This window comes from Melanerpes formicivorus, unplaced genomic scaffold, assembly GCF_026170545.1.
Source record: "Melanerpes formicivorus ecotype bairdi unplaced genomic scaffold, bMelFor1.0.p_v2 SCAF_2, whole genome shotgun sequence".
NCBI lineage: Eukaryota > Metazoa > Chordata > Aves > Piciformes > Picidae > Melanerpes > Melanerpes formicivorus.
The window spans coordinates 1709921-1726851 of NW_027142354.1; positions in this window are offsets into that span (position 1 = coordinate 1709921).

The following is a 16931-nucleotide window of genomic DNA, read 5'->3' on the forward strand; positions in this document are numbered from 1 at the left end:
ATGAGAGAAGCCTTCTGAGTCTTCTCTTTCCTAAAGAGGCAAAAATAAGCAAGCAGGAATCAGCAGGATCAAAATAATTAGAAGAGAAACATGGTTAGAATTGTCCATCTGGCAAGTACTAATGTAGGGTCACTTCTGCAACCCCAGGTGGTAACTCTACAGCACTGAAAGCTCAGAGTTTTTCACTCAAGTGTTTTACTACAACTCATATTCTTCAGCAAGCATGTAAGCTTCTTCAGACTCCTATCCTCTGTCTAAAATGTGCTTTTTAGGAGGAACTGTAAGAACTCAGCGCTTACCACCAACTAAAGAATGATGTCCTCTAACATTTGTCTTTTTCCCAGCACTGAGTTATCAAATAGCTGTCTATATATTCACTTCATTGATCACTGATTACTGATCACTGATCATTGATCATTGATGCATCAGGAGAAGTGTGGCTAGCAGGTCGAGGGAGGTGATCCTCCCCCTCTATTCAGCCCTGGTGAGACCCCACCTGGAGTACTGTGTCCAGTTCTGGAGCCCCTATTGCAAGAGGGATGTGGAGGTGCTGGAAGGTGTCCAGAGAAGCGCCACAAGGATGATCAGAGGGCTGGAGCACCTCTCCTATGAGGACAGACTGAAGGAGTTGGGGCTGTTCAGTCTGGAGAAGAGAAGGCTCCCAGGTGACCTAATTGTGGCCTTCCAGTATCTGAAGGGGGCCTACAGGAAGGCTGGGGAAGGACTACTCAGGATGTCAGGTAGTGATAGGACTAGGGGGAATGGAATGAAGCTGGAGGTGGGGAGATTCAGGCTGGATGTGAGGAGGAAGTTCTTCCCCATGAGAGTGGTGAAACCCTGGAATGGTTTGTCCAGGGAGGTGGTCGAGGCCCCGTCCCTGGAGGTGTTTAAGAGCAGGCTGGATGAGGCTCTGGCCAGCCTGATGTAGTGTGGGGTGTCCCTGCCCATGGCAGGGGGGTTGGAACTAGGTGATCCTTGTGGTCCCTTCCAACCCTGAATGAAACTATGAAACTATGAAACCTACAATATTTAAAGCAAAGCTTTTTCTTCTACTTCTTATTTACTCATTAAGTGTAGTTTATTTTCAGCTGGATGTAACATTTCTGAAACTTGAAAGAATAGTGAACTTCAAAGGAGAATCATGAAACTATAGAAAGGTGTGTTCAGTGGTACTGGTATCACTTCTGACAGATCTTGGTCTAATAGCTTCTTAAAGGCTCCTAGACATGGAGAATACAATGTCCACAGGCAAACTCTTTCAATGCTTCTTGGCATTGCTCTTGGAAAAGTTTTCTTAATGTCTAACCTGATTCTTTCTTCCTGCAACACAAGGCCATTGCTTCTTGCTTTGTAAAGCATGGCATGGTGAACAGATTGTTCCCTTCCTCTTTGTAACAGCCCTCTCTATACTTGACACGATTTGGTGTGATTTTATGGGACTGTATGTTCACCAAGGACTTAAAGTGATACTCATTTGAAGCCACTGAGTAAAAACCAAATGAAGAACAAATGCACATTTCTTTTCAAAGATAGTGAAGATAAAACTGAGAATCTACCATCTGTTCCCACCAGCTGGAATTCATTCAACATTTTGTTAGTTCTGTTCTTAAATGTGTTGTGAAGCTTACTTTTGAGGACTTTCTTACTGGCAAGAAGTCCTCAGTCGGTGGATGGCATTCTACAAAGTGATCTCTAGCAGTTGTCTTAGAGGGGAATACCACTAATGTGTTTCCCATCCCTTGTTTTGCTTCCTCAGCTGAAAGTATTCCCCTGTGATGGACTGAGAGAGTCCCAGTGAGAGAGCAGGATCCTTGCAGCAGTGTTTGAAAGTGCTTCTTTTCAAGTATGAGCTTCTTCAAGCAGTGTGGAAAGTCTGAAGTTGTCTGTTAGGGGACTAATTAAGAGTAGTCAAACAGGATGTGGAGAACAGCATGAAAGGGCCTGAGAGGTGCTGGTCTCAGATTGTCTGCACTGTATTACTCTGCGCAGTACAGATTTATTTCCTGTAATTCTTTTCATCACTGGGAAAGGCACAGGACAAAGCAACAAGCAACCAAAACACAGCCAAATCTTTTCTTTGAACAAACAGAGAAAATTTTGTTATAGATACATACAGTTAATACCAAACCCAAATTATTTATGAGACATTGATGTTTTGGTGTGTAAACTGGGGTTCTAAGAGTGGATTTGTGCTGTGACTTTAATCTAAATTCAGTGGGGATTTTGGCTCAGGACTGACAAGGTTAAATTATGCCCTATAATGCAATGTATGCAAAGTTACTGATACTCAGAAACAGCAGCAGAACATCTACAGACACTGTATATGAGAGAGAAAGAGAATCTCTGCCTTGCCCAGGCCAGATTTAAATATTCAGCAATGTTATAGCAAAGCAACTCAATGTTCAATATAAGATGGGGGGGTTGGGGAGGGGTGTTGAATTTCCTGCCAAGAAGTTTGTTCAGGGGGGACAGTTTTTGTTGTCTGTGCACTGCTCTGAATTAGAAGATGTGTCACATAACACTTATCTTAGATAGCATGGGGGCAGTCAGTGAATGGTAACTGTGTTCTCCTGAAACAACAAGGATGTCATGTAGCACTTTTGAAGAGATAAGTGAAAGTTTGGACTGGGAAGGGTATGCAAAGGATACCAAAGTTCAGCAGCTAATTAGAGTGTTATCACTTGAAAAGTAACATAGCTGAATGAATGAAGTCATGGCATCTAGGGAAAAAGCTTGTCATTTGTTGCATTATATTGCGGTGTACATGAACCATGCAACAGTGACATTCTCAGGAATGTGATGTAGTAGAATTAGGACAAAGAGGGCTTCACTTTAGCTCCTGAGTTTAGGGCATCTGTAAACAGGCATAGCCTTATTAACTGGGCACATGCACATTGTCATGCTTTCAGTGGGAAATCCAGTCTCCCAACTGAAATTCCAGTAGATGGACCTTACAGTTTGAGAATGTGAAGTCACGCTGACACATTATTTACCCAACAACTACTCAAACTCTTACAAAGCAATTTATTTAGTGAAATGATATTTTCTTTTTTTAGAAGGAAACAAAGCATGGATTGGCAGATTGGCAGTTTGACACAGAATTTTCCATCCAGAGTTGGGTCACCTCTTACCCCATCCCTGGCTGGGCCTTAACCTGGCAGCTCACAAGATATGGAGGTGAGTTCAGTGGACAAAAGACCTATTTTTCAGCGTGGTGAGTCCTTTTGAGTTAGCTTGACATAACTGAGTTAGCTTGACACAACAAGGTCAGGGGCAACCTTATTGCTGCCTACAAATACCTGAAGGGAGGTTGTAGACAGGTGGGAGTTGGTCTCTTCTCCTGGGCAGCCAGCACCAGAACAAGAGGACACAGTCTCAAGCTGTGCCAGGGGAAGTTTAGGCTGGATGTTAGGAAGAAGTTCTTCTCAGAAAGAGTGATTGGCCATTGGAATGGGCTGCCCAGGGAGGTGGTGGAGTCACCATCCCTGGAGGTGTTGTGGAAGAGACTGGATGGGGTGCTTGGTGGCATGGTTTAGTTGATTAGATAGGGTTGGATGATTGGTTGGACTTGATGATCTCAAAGGTCTTTTCCAACCTGGTTAATTCTTCCTATCCGCTCCTATCCTATCCTATCCTATCCTATCCTATCCTATCCTATCCTATCCTATCCTATCCTATCCTATCCTATCCTATCCTATCCTATCCTATCCTAACTTGAAAAGCCCCATACAGAAGGCGGCAAACTCATCTGGAGTCATGCTGGATGTGCGTGGGAGGGAGGACCACTGCAGCAGGATCTGGCTGTTCTCTGGTAAAGGCTAGGAGAGCAGAGACAGTTAACTTCTCAAAATATGTAAGATTACCCAGTAAATCACATAACCCTGAGCTGTCCAAAAATGTAACATGAACATGATGATAGAATAATCACTGCAGCTCATTGACATAAACAGGACGATGTACAGGGGCATGGCAACAATTTGGAGATGCAGAAAACCGACTCCATGCAAGGGGAAAATGAATGGTTAGAGTCTTATCTCGCACGATAAGAAGCATTTACTTCTGAAGAAACTATTAAAGGACCAATTCTCTAGCATGCACTTAGTTAGAGAATACTAATTTAGCAATTAGCTACAGCAAAGAATGTGGCTGTTAATGGGCCAGTCCTAGTGCCGCTGGAGGAATCTAATAATGGTGGAGAGGGAAATGTGAAGGAAGAGATGGGAAGTTTGTTATGTGGTCTTACAGGAGAGATTTGCAGATCAAACAGGAAGCATGTGAAACACTCAAGCAATCCTCTTGCTGCTAAGAAAGTGGCATTTTTCAAACATGTCTGAGGAACCCAAACCAAAATTCCCTCAGTCCTAAGCATTTCCCTTAAGCTTATTCATGTGGACACATATTCTTTAGGACAGCTTCTTGTTCAAGTGCATAATCTTTCTCTGGGATTCTTGTCCCAGGAAATGGTCATTGCCTTTCTTGCTGCTTTATGGTTTCAGTCTCTAGGTGGAAAAATTTTGATTGTACATCAGCTGACAGGAAACACAAACAAGAGGGTCACTTTTCAAAGCTAACAGGCAAAAACATCTTTAGCTGCTGCCCATCTCTGTGGCTACTGAAGTTAAAGAGGGATCACAGGATGTTACAGGTTGGAAGGGACCTCCAAAGATCATCAAGTCCAACCCCCTTGCCAGAGCAGGACTTCAGAATCTAGTACAGGTCACACAGGAACACAACCAGATGGGCCTTGAAAGTCTCCAGAAAAGGAGACTCCACAACCTCTCTGGGCAGCCTGTTCCAGCAGTCTGTGACCCTCACAGTGAAGAAGTTCCTGCTGTTATGAAAAGCAACTGCCTCAGATGATGATGGATTTCAAGTAAGTTTGTGCAAAGCACAGAGACTGATCAGAGAGGATATGGCAGAGCAGCAGATTCCTAATAAATTTTTTGTGACAAATGGCCAGGCCACCTTTAAGTTATGCCATGGTGACATAGATATCTGCTGGGAGCAAAGAAGAGAAAAGAAAAATGAAAATAAGGAGCAATTATGAAATTCTACATTAAAGAAATTGAAGTAAAAAGCACCTTTCATACAGAGACAGACTGAGAGAGTTAGAGCTATTCAGTTTGGAGAGGAGAAGGCTCTAAGGAAACCTTATTGTGGTCTTCCAGTATCTGAAGGGGAGCTACAAGAAAGCTGGAGAGGGACTTTTTAGGGTGTCAGGGAGTGATAGGACTAAGGGAAATGAGGAAAAAATAGAAATGGGTAGATTCAGATTGGATGTTAGGAAGAAGTTCTTCAGCATGAGGGTGGTGAGACACTGGAACAGGTTGCCCAGAGAGGTGGTAGAAGCCCTGTCCCTGGATGTTTTTAAGGCCAGGCTGGATGTGGCTGTGAGCAACCTGCTGTAGTGTGAGGTGTCCCTGCCCATGGCAGGGAGGTTGGAACTGGATGATCCTTGAGATCCCTTCCAGCCCTGACAACTCTGTGATTCTATGATTTTATAACTTCTACCTATATTCCAGGGCATATACATCTGTTCCTAGGTACCTGAAGAAGCAGGAAGTAGACAGCATAAGATCTGCAGAATTCTTCAGGCAGCCTTTTAACCCAATATGCAATTTTTTTCTTTTGGATCTAAACCGTAGCCCAAACCAGTATTTCCATAATAAAAACATGCAATGCAGATGAAGGCAATCAACACTTAAAGATACAGCTTGTGGCTAAAATCTTTCCACATTATTAAAAAACACAACCCATCCAACAGCACATTTTCCAACTCTTTGGCTCAGCGATTTGTTACGGCGGCCCTCATAATCAATTGCTTCTAATTAATAGAAGATGGAAGCCTTAATTGGTCCTATTCAAGTCTGATTGCACGAAATGATCGTACCAGTGATCAAAAAAATGTATTTTGAAAGGGAGTTTAGGCTAATATATCAGCAAATGAGGCGCTATAAACATGATTAATATGCACATTAGACTTCCCTTATCACTTTTTGTTGGCAGTTTTTATCCGGTCACAGCTGAAATTCCATTGAGTTCTTTCTCCCTTTGTATAAAATACAGATTATGTGGAGACAGCCGTCTGAGCAACTGGAGTTTCATCTTGGAGTGCCATTAATTATTATTGCTCCTTCAGTATTTCTTATCTATCACAGGGCTGTAGGACTGTATTTTTATAGACGTTTCGCTGGTGGGGAAAAACCCAGGCTTTTGTGTGATGGCGCCTCAGAGGGCTGGGTGTTTTTTACTAGAGAAAGGATCAACAACACATTTTGCACATCTATGAGAGGGTGGAATTAGTTGTTTACAGCTGTGATCACTGTGGAGGTGTGTGTCTTTGGTAATACACCAGAGAATTTGTTGGAAGCTATAGCTGGCCTTTGTCACGACGTTCTGGCTTGTTTTGGTTTGGGGTATGGTTTTGTTTGTTTGCGGGGCTTTTGTTTTGGTTTGTTTTGGTTGGTTGGTGTGGGGTTTTTTTTTAATACATCCACAACTATTTTGTAGTTATCCATCATGAAATTTTTCACTGAGTTGTCCCCTGCATGTGGGAGAAAGTTTCAGAAGACATTGCCTTCCCGGCAGACTGCTAATGAGCAAGTTCGGCATTGCGCTGTGCTCAGCTTTATTGTCTCATTTTACTTCTTTCTACTCACGGGGGAAAACTTGCAATCACTCCTGATTCAAGAACAGAAGCGCTGTGCTAGCTAGAACAGAGGTCTGTTGTTACTGTAGCTATCTCAAACACGCCACTGTCATCACTGCCATGACGGCATCAGCTGCAGAGCAGAAAAGGGGACTTCAGATGCTACATTTTTGCTGCACTGCTCTGTGGTGAGTTGAAATTCCCCCCCAACATAAAATTGGCTGACTAACTCAGTCGAAAGCAAATGAAGCTATGTTTACAAGCAAAACTACAATCTAGAAATATGGAATGCAATGAATATGTACAAAATACACAATATTTACATATATTTACAATTTATAAACAGTGCAAGAACCCCCCTGGACAAAACCAGGGGGTTACCAATAGTTGCCTCCTCCCTGCTGCCTTCCCTCCTTCCCTGTACACAAGACAAGAGAAGAAAAGCAGAGAGTTGCTGTTAGTACTTGACCACAACAAGAACACAGCCATGGTCAGCAAAGGCAGCAGAAGCCAGAGCTAGTATCTGCCAGAGCAAAGGAAGTGAAAGGAAAGTTAGTTTATATACACTCTATGTTAGTAGTCAAACCAATGGGATTATTTTGACCTTAATAGTATTCTCCTTTTGCAGCCAATGGTAATTTATTTACATTCCATCACTTTCTGATCAAGATCTGTGGAAAATTTTCTAGGCATAGCCTAAAACTACCACATGCTCCCAGCAAGAATCCATCTGCAGAACTCATTGCTCTGACGCACCCAAACCTTCTTAATTCTAGCCCAAAGCTACCGTTCACCAGAGTGTGCCTTACTTGCCCTAGGGCCACATTTAACATAAAAGGGTAATATTCTGCTTAGTCTCTTTAGCCAACAGATGTTCTGTGCGGTGTAGGCATCTTTAAACCAGGCTTGACTGTGAACAGCAGCACCAACATGCAACAGTTCTGGAGCCCCTATTACAAGAGGGATGTGGAGGTGCTGGAAGGTGTCCAGAGAAGGGCCACAAGGATGATCAGAGGGCTGGAGCACCTCTCCTATGAGGACAGACTGAAGGAGTTGGGGCTGTTCAGTCTGCAGAAGAGAAGGCTCCCAGGTGAACTAATTGTGGCCTTCCAGTATCTGAAGGGGGCCTACAGGAAGGCTGGGGAAGGACTTCTCAGGATCTCAGGGAGTGATAGGACTAGGGGGAATGGAATGAAACTGGAGGTGGGGAGATTCAGGCTGGAGGTGAGGAGGAAGTTCTTCACCATGAGAGTGGTGAAACCCTGGAATGGGTTGTCCAGGGAGGTGGTTGAGGCCCCGTCCCTGGAGGTGTTTAAGCCCAGGCTGGCTGAGGCTCTGGCCAGGCTGATGTAGTGTGGGGTGTCCCTGCCCATGGCAGGGGGGTTGGAACTAGATGATCCTTGTGGTCCCTTCCAACCCTGAATGATACTATGATACTATGATACTATGTAGAGGTAGACTCTGGTGTACACTCTTTTCTCTGAACTGAGTGTCATCCCGTGTTAGTAGCTGTCTGAACTCGTTACACATCTCAGCTTTTTGGCACAACCATCTTGTGGTGGTGAGTCATACTCATCTGGTGTCCTTCTAACACTTAAGCATCTCTCCTCAGTTGTTCCCTGCTGAGGAATTCCCTGCTTGTATTAGACATTATTATTAGTTTGCACATGACTTCTGCACGATTGCACTTCTCCCCGCTCTGAAGGGCACTCCCTTAGCCTTATGTGATATTTTGACTCCTCTCTGTACTAGTGGTTCCTTGTGACTCTGTGTGCTCTACTCATTGTCATGCACCACACTTTTTTTTGATGCCAAATTCACTACAGAACACACTGAGCAAGAGCAGCTCAAAAATTGATGTAAACTTACCAGCACCTTCTTCTGACTTGCTACAAGTCAGAAGGGCTGGAGCACCTCTCCTGTGAGGACAGACTGAAGGAGTTGGGGCTGTTCAGTCTGCAGAAGAGAAGGCTCCGAGGTGACCTAATTGTGGCCTTCCAGTATCTGAAGGGGGCCTACAGGAAGGCTAGGGAGCAACTTCACAGGATATCAGGGAGTGATAGGACATGGGGGAATGGAATGAAGCTGGAGGTGGGGAGATTCAGGCTGGAGGTGAGGAGGAAGTTCTTCCCCATGAGAGTGGTGAAGCCCTGGAATGGGTTGTCCAGTGAGGTGGTCGAGGCCCCATCCCTGGAGGTGTTTAAGCCCAGGCTGGATGAGGCTCTGGCCAGGCTGATGTAGTGTGGGGTGTCCCTGCCCATGGCAGGGGGGTTGGAACTAGATGATCCTTGTGGTCCCTTCCAACCCTGACTGATACTATGATACTAAGTCCTACCCCTGCCAGCTCCTCACACACCCCCTAGTTTTCACTGAGCTCTGTCTTCTCAGGGTTAACTGAGTATTTCTGCTGCTGCTCTGAAAGAGATATGCAATGAAGTCTGGATAGTTATGGAGGAATTGCTCCCTATTTAAGTCAGCATAGATGGCTCCACTTTGCTCTACAGAGAGAGTCACTTTCAGTTACATTCATTGGTTTTTGTTAACCTTTGTTCCCTTGGAAAAAATTAAAAAAAAGGAAAGCTTTTTTTCTGGGATCTGGCCAAGAGGATACATTTTTCCACTCTTTTCTGTAGTGGATATTTACAGTAAATATAGGTTCTTTTTTAGTGTAGTGAAGCAATAACTGGGACATCATTTCCAGCTGCTCTTGGGAAGCCTTTAAATGATGCTGGAAAGGAGTGTAAGAGCCCAGAGGCTGACAGCATCACTCACAGGAGATGATTTGGCTACACCCAGTGGATTCAAGGGTGTGTGACCAAGCATGCAGGAGCATTCAGGACCTACTACACTCAACATGGGTCTCTGTGGTTCCTGGGAGGCAGTGATCCCTGGGGAACATGGACCTCCACTCAGCAGTCTACTTAAATCTGCCTCATCCTGCAAGGACACTGTTTTGGAACAGTTATTCTGCCACAAACTTAGCCTCTGACTTTCTCAGGCAAAAGCCTTCATAAATGAGCCATAATGATAGTCAGCTTGCTGCCTGTCCAGGGACCTGACTTGCAGCAACATAAAACAGACCCCCTAAATTAGTGGGTACTTTTTCTTTCACTCTTTCTGTGCTTCAATATCCTATTTGTGGAAAGGATTTGTGTTTTTTAACTTCTTGTTTGTTTGTTTGTTTGTTTAACACTGTCCTTCAGGGCTGGAGTGAAAATCAGATTGCACTTGTAATTCTAGAAAGGTATTTTGGGGGACAAAAAAACCAACAACTTTAAATTCCCCAAAATGTTGATTAATGAAGTGAGCAGCCATGTGGGTGTTTAGGGGGAATAAATATCTTCTGATTTTGATGTCTTTTTAACTTCACCTGCTGGATGTCCTTCAATGAATATTGCCTCGCTCTGTTCAAGGAGACCAGCAGTGAGCTGCTGAGTAAATTTCAGTCTGAAGTTTAGGCCAAACATTTAATACTCTGCTTGTTGCCTCAAAAGTTACAGGTGATAGTAATTGAAGGATGCAATATTTGCCAGCATACATTTTATGGTTTTGATTGAGCTTTATGTCAAGGGATGCTCTACCAAATTTGTTCATAGTGAACTTGTTTTCAATCTCTGGGCAATTCAAAGTCGTCTTTAATCACATTGGTTACAACACCCATTACAACAGAGTTACTGTATACTGTGATACTGTGATCCATTACAACAGAGTTACCCTTGATTGCTGGGTTGCTAATATTAATTTCCAGCTTATTTTTTCCCTACAGTAAACTGTAGCAAGAATTCAGGCACAGGTTCAGGAACTCACATGCCAGCTACATCCACACAAGTAAATTAAACAGTGCCATGCTGTGGGCCCAAGCTTTAGCACACAGCCACTACTACATGCCTAGCATTTCTTGCTCCTCAGTTGGTTTTTGAATTGGTTCAGCCCTTGCTCTCCCAAACAGTCCCTGGGTGCTGTTCAGGAATAAGAGTGATCCAGATATTATTCCTAATAAGCAGCACAAACACAGCTGTCCTGTTTTGAAGCTAAAAGGTTAATAGTATGGACATGAACAAATTATGCCAGCTGGCCTCAAGACAGCCCTGGCACTGGTTAGTTTACTAGGACAGATGAGTTATAGTGTGCTCTGTTTGCAGATTTCATGCAGTATAAATAATGCACTTTTGCCAGTGGCAAAGCTTTGGAGGGGTCCTGTTGATGAAATCACCTGACATTCAACTGCCAACAGCCTTTTGGAGCAATTAATAACTCCAGCAAATGTTCTGCACAAAGTTTTTCTTTTCTTAATCATGTTGGACCAGAGTCTGCCTCCACGCTCCATACACAAATGTTTGAGAGCAACCTTTAGCCTGAAGTTTTTCACAACAATTCTGTTTTTTAAAAGCAGCTTTTATGACTGAAACTTTTGCTGTTCTCTGAAGAGCAATCATCACAGGCATTTGGCTCAGGAAAAGCAAAGGGCAGGAAACAAAAAAATAGCTCTAGAAAATGATTGCTGAAAGAATTACACTAACGCTAAATAACAAAGAAGAATGTAAACAGATTATAGATACAGAGAGCCTGAGATCAGCTAATGGCTGAAGAAATAGATGACAGAGATAAAAAATGATAAGACTTGTCAGAAAGAACAAAGCCTATGTGTGCATCTTTCACATTAAGGAATTAGAGTCAAAAGGTTAAGTGTGAGCAACAATGAATATGAAAAATGGGGGGAAAAAGAAGTAAAAGGCAAGTTAGTTTCATAAATCAGTTCTAGTCTAACATCACTGTAGGGGAAAAAAAGAGAGTGTTGAATCCTGTTAAACCAGCAGACAGCTCTGGAGGGGACATCAACATAACATTAGGAAAGGTATTGGTATGTTCAGCAGCAGATAAAAGTGTCCTGCTCTAAGTGCTGTGAATATTGACCTCAGGTTACCTATCATCACGTGTTTTGTCCTATGGTGGGAGTCAAACTGATGGTCAGTCTTACAGCCCATGAGCATGGAGAATTTTTTAACATGGCCTGATGCACACCCAAGTTTGTGAATCTAAAGACTTTGGCTGCTTTATAGAAGAGGGATGAAGGAAAGAGGTTCTGTCGAGCCTACGGTAGGTGGATGCTGGCCATGAGATCCACACGTTCACAACAGATAATTATGCAGAGTGTGTTTGTAACATCTGTTCTCTTTACTGCAGGAAATTCTTCTGAGAGAAGCTCCAAGTGGGTAGGAGATATCTGAAAGCACTTCCAGTTTGTTGGATAAATATGGAATGTTTCTAAATTTGCCATTTTTAGAATGAATGAAAATATATTCTGGACAATTACCAGCAACAATAGCTAAACTTACAGTGCTTTCCTGTTCTAAGTTTAGAGGTATTGTTGAAATCTGCTCCTGCTTGCAAAGACAAATCCAATTGGTTACAGTATGTGGTATGGAGCAGGGACTCCACATCTGCAATGTCTCCACTTCAGGAGCCAGACTAGGGCACAGCCTATGCAAGTGGTTTGGTCCCGGCTGTTGAAATGAAACCATTTCCATCTCATCTGGAAGGAGCAGCTATTCACATCCCCTTTGTCATGTCAGTAGGGCATAATGTAAACACGGCCTATTTATTTTAGAATGGGACTGGTTGCTACTCATAAAATCTCCCTTAAGAACTACATGATGACTTGTGCACAGAGGCCATAAAGATGTCTTTTCCTTGACTAATGCAGGCCAAAAAAAAAAAAGCAAGTAATTCCTTTTCCAAACATCCATAATCCACTGAGATGCAGTGGTGATGCTATAAACAGTATCCAAGAACGGTTCGTATCAGTGTTTGGACAGATCTCCCTCGGCATTGGCTTCTTGTCTATGATGGTGGCTGTGGGTAGACATCCAAAGCAGAGTGTACCAAAAGGGTAAGCACACTTTCACCAGTATAACCTCCCAGACTGGAGCTCTTTGGGACTTTGATGTTTCTGGGTAATCATTAATTAGGTGACTTGAGCATCTCCCATATGAAGAGAGACTAAGAGCCCTGGGGATGTTTAGTCTTGAGAAGACTGAGAGGGGAGGTGATGGATGTCTATCAATATCTGAGGGGTGGGTGTCAAGTGGAGGGTGTCAATCTTGTTTTGGTGGTGTAAAGTAATTGAACAAGGAATGATGGATACAAGCTTGAACAGAGAAGGTTTCAGCTCAACATGAGGAGAAACTTCTTTACAGCGAGGATGACAGAGCCCTGGAATAGGCTGCCCAGAGAGGCTATGGAGTCTCCTTCTCTGGAGAATTTCAAACACCACCTAGAATAAAATAGAGTAGAGTAGAGTAGAGTAGAGTAGAGTAGAGTAGAGTAGAGTAGAATAGAATAGAATAGAATAGAATAGAATAGAATAGAATAGAATAGAATAGAATAGAATAGAATAGAATAGACCAGGTTGGAAGAGACCTTCAAGATCATTGCGTCCAACCCATCAACCAATCCAACCCACCTAAACAACTAACCCATGGCACCAAGCACACCATCAAGTCTCCTCCTGAACACCTCCAATGATGCTGACTCCACCACCTCCCCAGGCAGCCCATTCCAATGGGCAATCACTCTCTCTGTATAGAACTTCTTTCTAACATCCAGCCTAAACCTCCCCTGGTGCAGCCTGAGACTGTGTCCTCTTGTTCTGGTACTGGCTGCCTGGGAGAAGAGACCAACATCCACCTGTCTACAACCTCCCTTCAGGTAGTTGTAGAGAGCAATAAGGTCACCCCTGAGTCTCCTCCTAGATGTATTCCTGTGTGACTTGTGCTAGATTCTATGGTCCTGCTCTGGCAGGGGTGTTGGGCTTGATGATCTTTGGAGGTCCCTTCCAAACCCTAACATCCTATGTGGTCCAGTGATCTCCCTTCAACTTCAATAGCCACTGAGATGCTTTCTTGTGCAGAAAACTCTAAGTCATCCTGCTTTTGGCAGGGGCATTTGACTTCATGATCTTTGGAAGTCCCTTCCAGCCTCTAACATTCTATGATTCTATGGTTCTATGATTCTAATTTCTTTTTTCAACCCTGAAAATTTTGGTATCTTTGATGTGTTGTGACAATGAGTTGCAGAATGTAATGTCACTAAAGAAACAGCCACCCTCACTGGTTGGGTGTGTGGCTCCTCCATGGTGGAAACTCAGGGAGACGTCCTTACCTGTTCTCTCTGACCCAAGTCCTTTTATCCTCTTTACTTCATTCTTGTCCCATTTGTTTACACTATGGTGGATGCTACATAGTCTTTTTCCCCTCTTGCACTTAGAATAATTCTATTAGTTATGTCTATATTATGCATGTAGCTGCATAATATGATGTGCAGTTTGCTGAGAGTTTATATTCTGTGCTTGGTATGGGATGTAGTATTATTCATTTCCTTGTGGCATTTTTGTGGCATTGTTTTCCTTCACATCCTCATTAACACACAACTGCTTGTCTTTACAGTGACTGTCTGAAATGAATATTCATGGGTTATAACTGGCATTATTTTACAGCAGAGAAGCTGAGGCACAGAGAGTAAGGCTCAGGTTTGCAACATGTCTAGATTGAGGTGGCCAGTTCAAGTCACACCATGTCTGCTTTTCCTACAAGTGCTCTATTGGCTTAACTAAAGGCCATGCTGGAGCAGAAAGAACAGCATGCACAGCATGACTGCAGAACTGTGGCTGGCAGCTACCAATGAATTATAACTCAGTTTAGACACTGACACACAATGGACATACTTTTGGGGACAAGAATCGAAGGCAAATCACAAAATCACAGAATGTTAGGGGCTGGAAGGGACCTTGAGAGATCATTCAGTCCAACCTCCCTGCCAGAGCAGGACCACCTAGACCAGATCACACAGGAACCTGCCAGAGCAGGACCACCTAGACCAGATCACACAGGAACTCATCCAGAAGGGTCTTGAATATCTTCAGACCCTGGGCGGGCTCTTCCAGTGCTCTGTCATCCTCACAGGGAAATAAGCATTCCTGCTGTGTCCATGGAACTTCCTATGCCTCAACTTCCACCATTGCCCCTTGTCCTGTCATTGGACAGAGCCTGGCTCCATGCTCTTGGCACTCACGCTTTACATATTTATAAACACAAATAAGGTCACCTCTCAGTCTCCTCCTCTCTAAGTTAAAGAGCCCCAGCTCCCCCAGTCTCTCCTCATAAGGAAGATGTTCCACTTCTTTAGTCATTTTCATGGCTCTGTGCTGGACTCTCTCAATCAGTTCCCTGAGGTCTTTTTGAACTGAGGGGCCCAGAACTGGACACAATATTCCAGATGCAGCAACATAGTGCCATGGTGTAGTTGATTAGATAGGGTTGGGTGATCACTTGGACTTGATGATCTTGGAGGTCTCTTCCAACCTGGTTGATTCTGTGATTCTGTTCTGTGATTCTGTGATTCACTGCAATATCTCTGAAATCTGGCCAGGTTCTGGTGGAGGGGCTCATCCTTTGCCAGCTACTACAAACGGGGCAGACATGCTCAAAAATATGTTCTTCTTTGGGCAGTTTTGTTGTGACTGGCTGGTTTGAGTCTAAATGATCCTTGCAAACAGAGCCTAGGACTGAGGTACAACTCAAGTAATGCATGTTTTAAGGGGGAATGGAATGAAGCTGAAGGTGGGGAGATTCAGGCTGGATGTGAGGAGGAAGTTCTTCCCCATGAGAGTGGTGAAGCCCTGGAATGGGTTGTCCAGGGAGGTGGTTGAGGCCCCATCCCTGGAGGTGTTTAAGCCCAGGCTGGATGAGGCTCTGGCCAGCCTGATCTAGTGTGAGGTGTTTCTGCCCATAGCAGGGGAGTTGGACCTGGATGATCCTTGTGGTCCCTTCCAACCCTGACTGATACTATGTTTTGAGACATCCTTTGTGGTATACATCACTCTGGAGACCGAGGGGGAATACTATCAGGGATGTTGTTAATACATGTGAGTAATTAACAAGAAAGTAGAAGTTACATTTTCATGCACTTTTAAATACTGCTTTATTATCTACCAATTCAGGTACTTGAAATTAACTGCTGCTCTATTTTGTTTTCCTCCAGTATGCAGGTATTAGGTTACTCTTATTATGTGGAACAAAACTGCAAGTTGATGCAACTGATTCTTTCTGCCCTACACACTTTGAGCATTTCATCACTTTCCTCCCACGCAAACTGAGGAGGATTTGTTGTAAGTGAATTAGCACAGCAGAACTCACAGAAAGAGGAAAACTGGCCTGTGTGACAGAAACAGGCAGATCAGTGTTTATTTTTACTCACTGTTGTGGTAATGTACATATAGAGGGGCATGAATGTATGTACACATCCACAGGTATTACATCACAGCTTTCATTATCTGGCAGATTTTATTAAAGAATAATGTAACTAATTAATTTATGTTACTAAGTGGGGACAGATTTTTGCTTTCAGCTGAGAGTATGAGCAGCAAAAGCTGAATGGCTTCATATTAAAAATCCCCAAACAACCACCAAAAAACCCAACCAAAATCAATACAACAACATCAAGAACAACAAAACCCCCAACAACAACCACCAAACAAAAAAACCAAACAGCTCTGCCATAAGCATATTGAAGAGGATTCATTGTCAGAACCATCAAAGGGCATTATATGATTCATTATTTGATACTAGCTGGGTTATCTGTGAGCTTAAACCCCCAGTATCTTCGAGTGTGGTGGGATCTCCAGTCTTTGACACTGCTGACAGGCTGAAAGATCATAGTTGCCTGGCATGGGAGTTGGGAAGAAAGCAAAGGTAGTGACCAGAGGCCTAGAAAAAACATGACCCCTAAAGAAAGATGAATGAATGGAGTTGTTTAGTCTTGAGAAGAAAGGACATGCTAATGATTTTCAAATATGTATAGCACTGCTGCAAAGAGGAAAAGGAGTTCTCATTTTCACATTCATGATGTGACACAAAATAAAAGCATTAACCACTTGCAGGGAAAGTTGAGATTTAATATTTGTTTAAAACTTGCTACCTGTAAGGATAATGAAGGAAGGGGATGAAGGACCTTTAAAACAAATATTTACATGGTGATGACCTACATATGGGTAGGAGAATTATTTAGGTGCTCTCTTAAATTCCTTTCTGTATGTGCTGGCCTATGAAACTTTCATTCCTTTTTGTTTGTTTGCTTTTTTACCTTAGGCAACACACATACAAACTGGTTATCCCAGATAAATAATGCTTCTGAATACAGGGGGCAAAATGGACCCTCACCCCTTCCAGCAGCATTGAATGTGCCCTAGCCCACGATCTTTCTCTCCTTCTTTGTCAATCTGTAG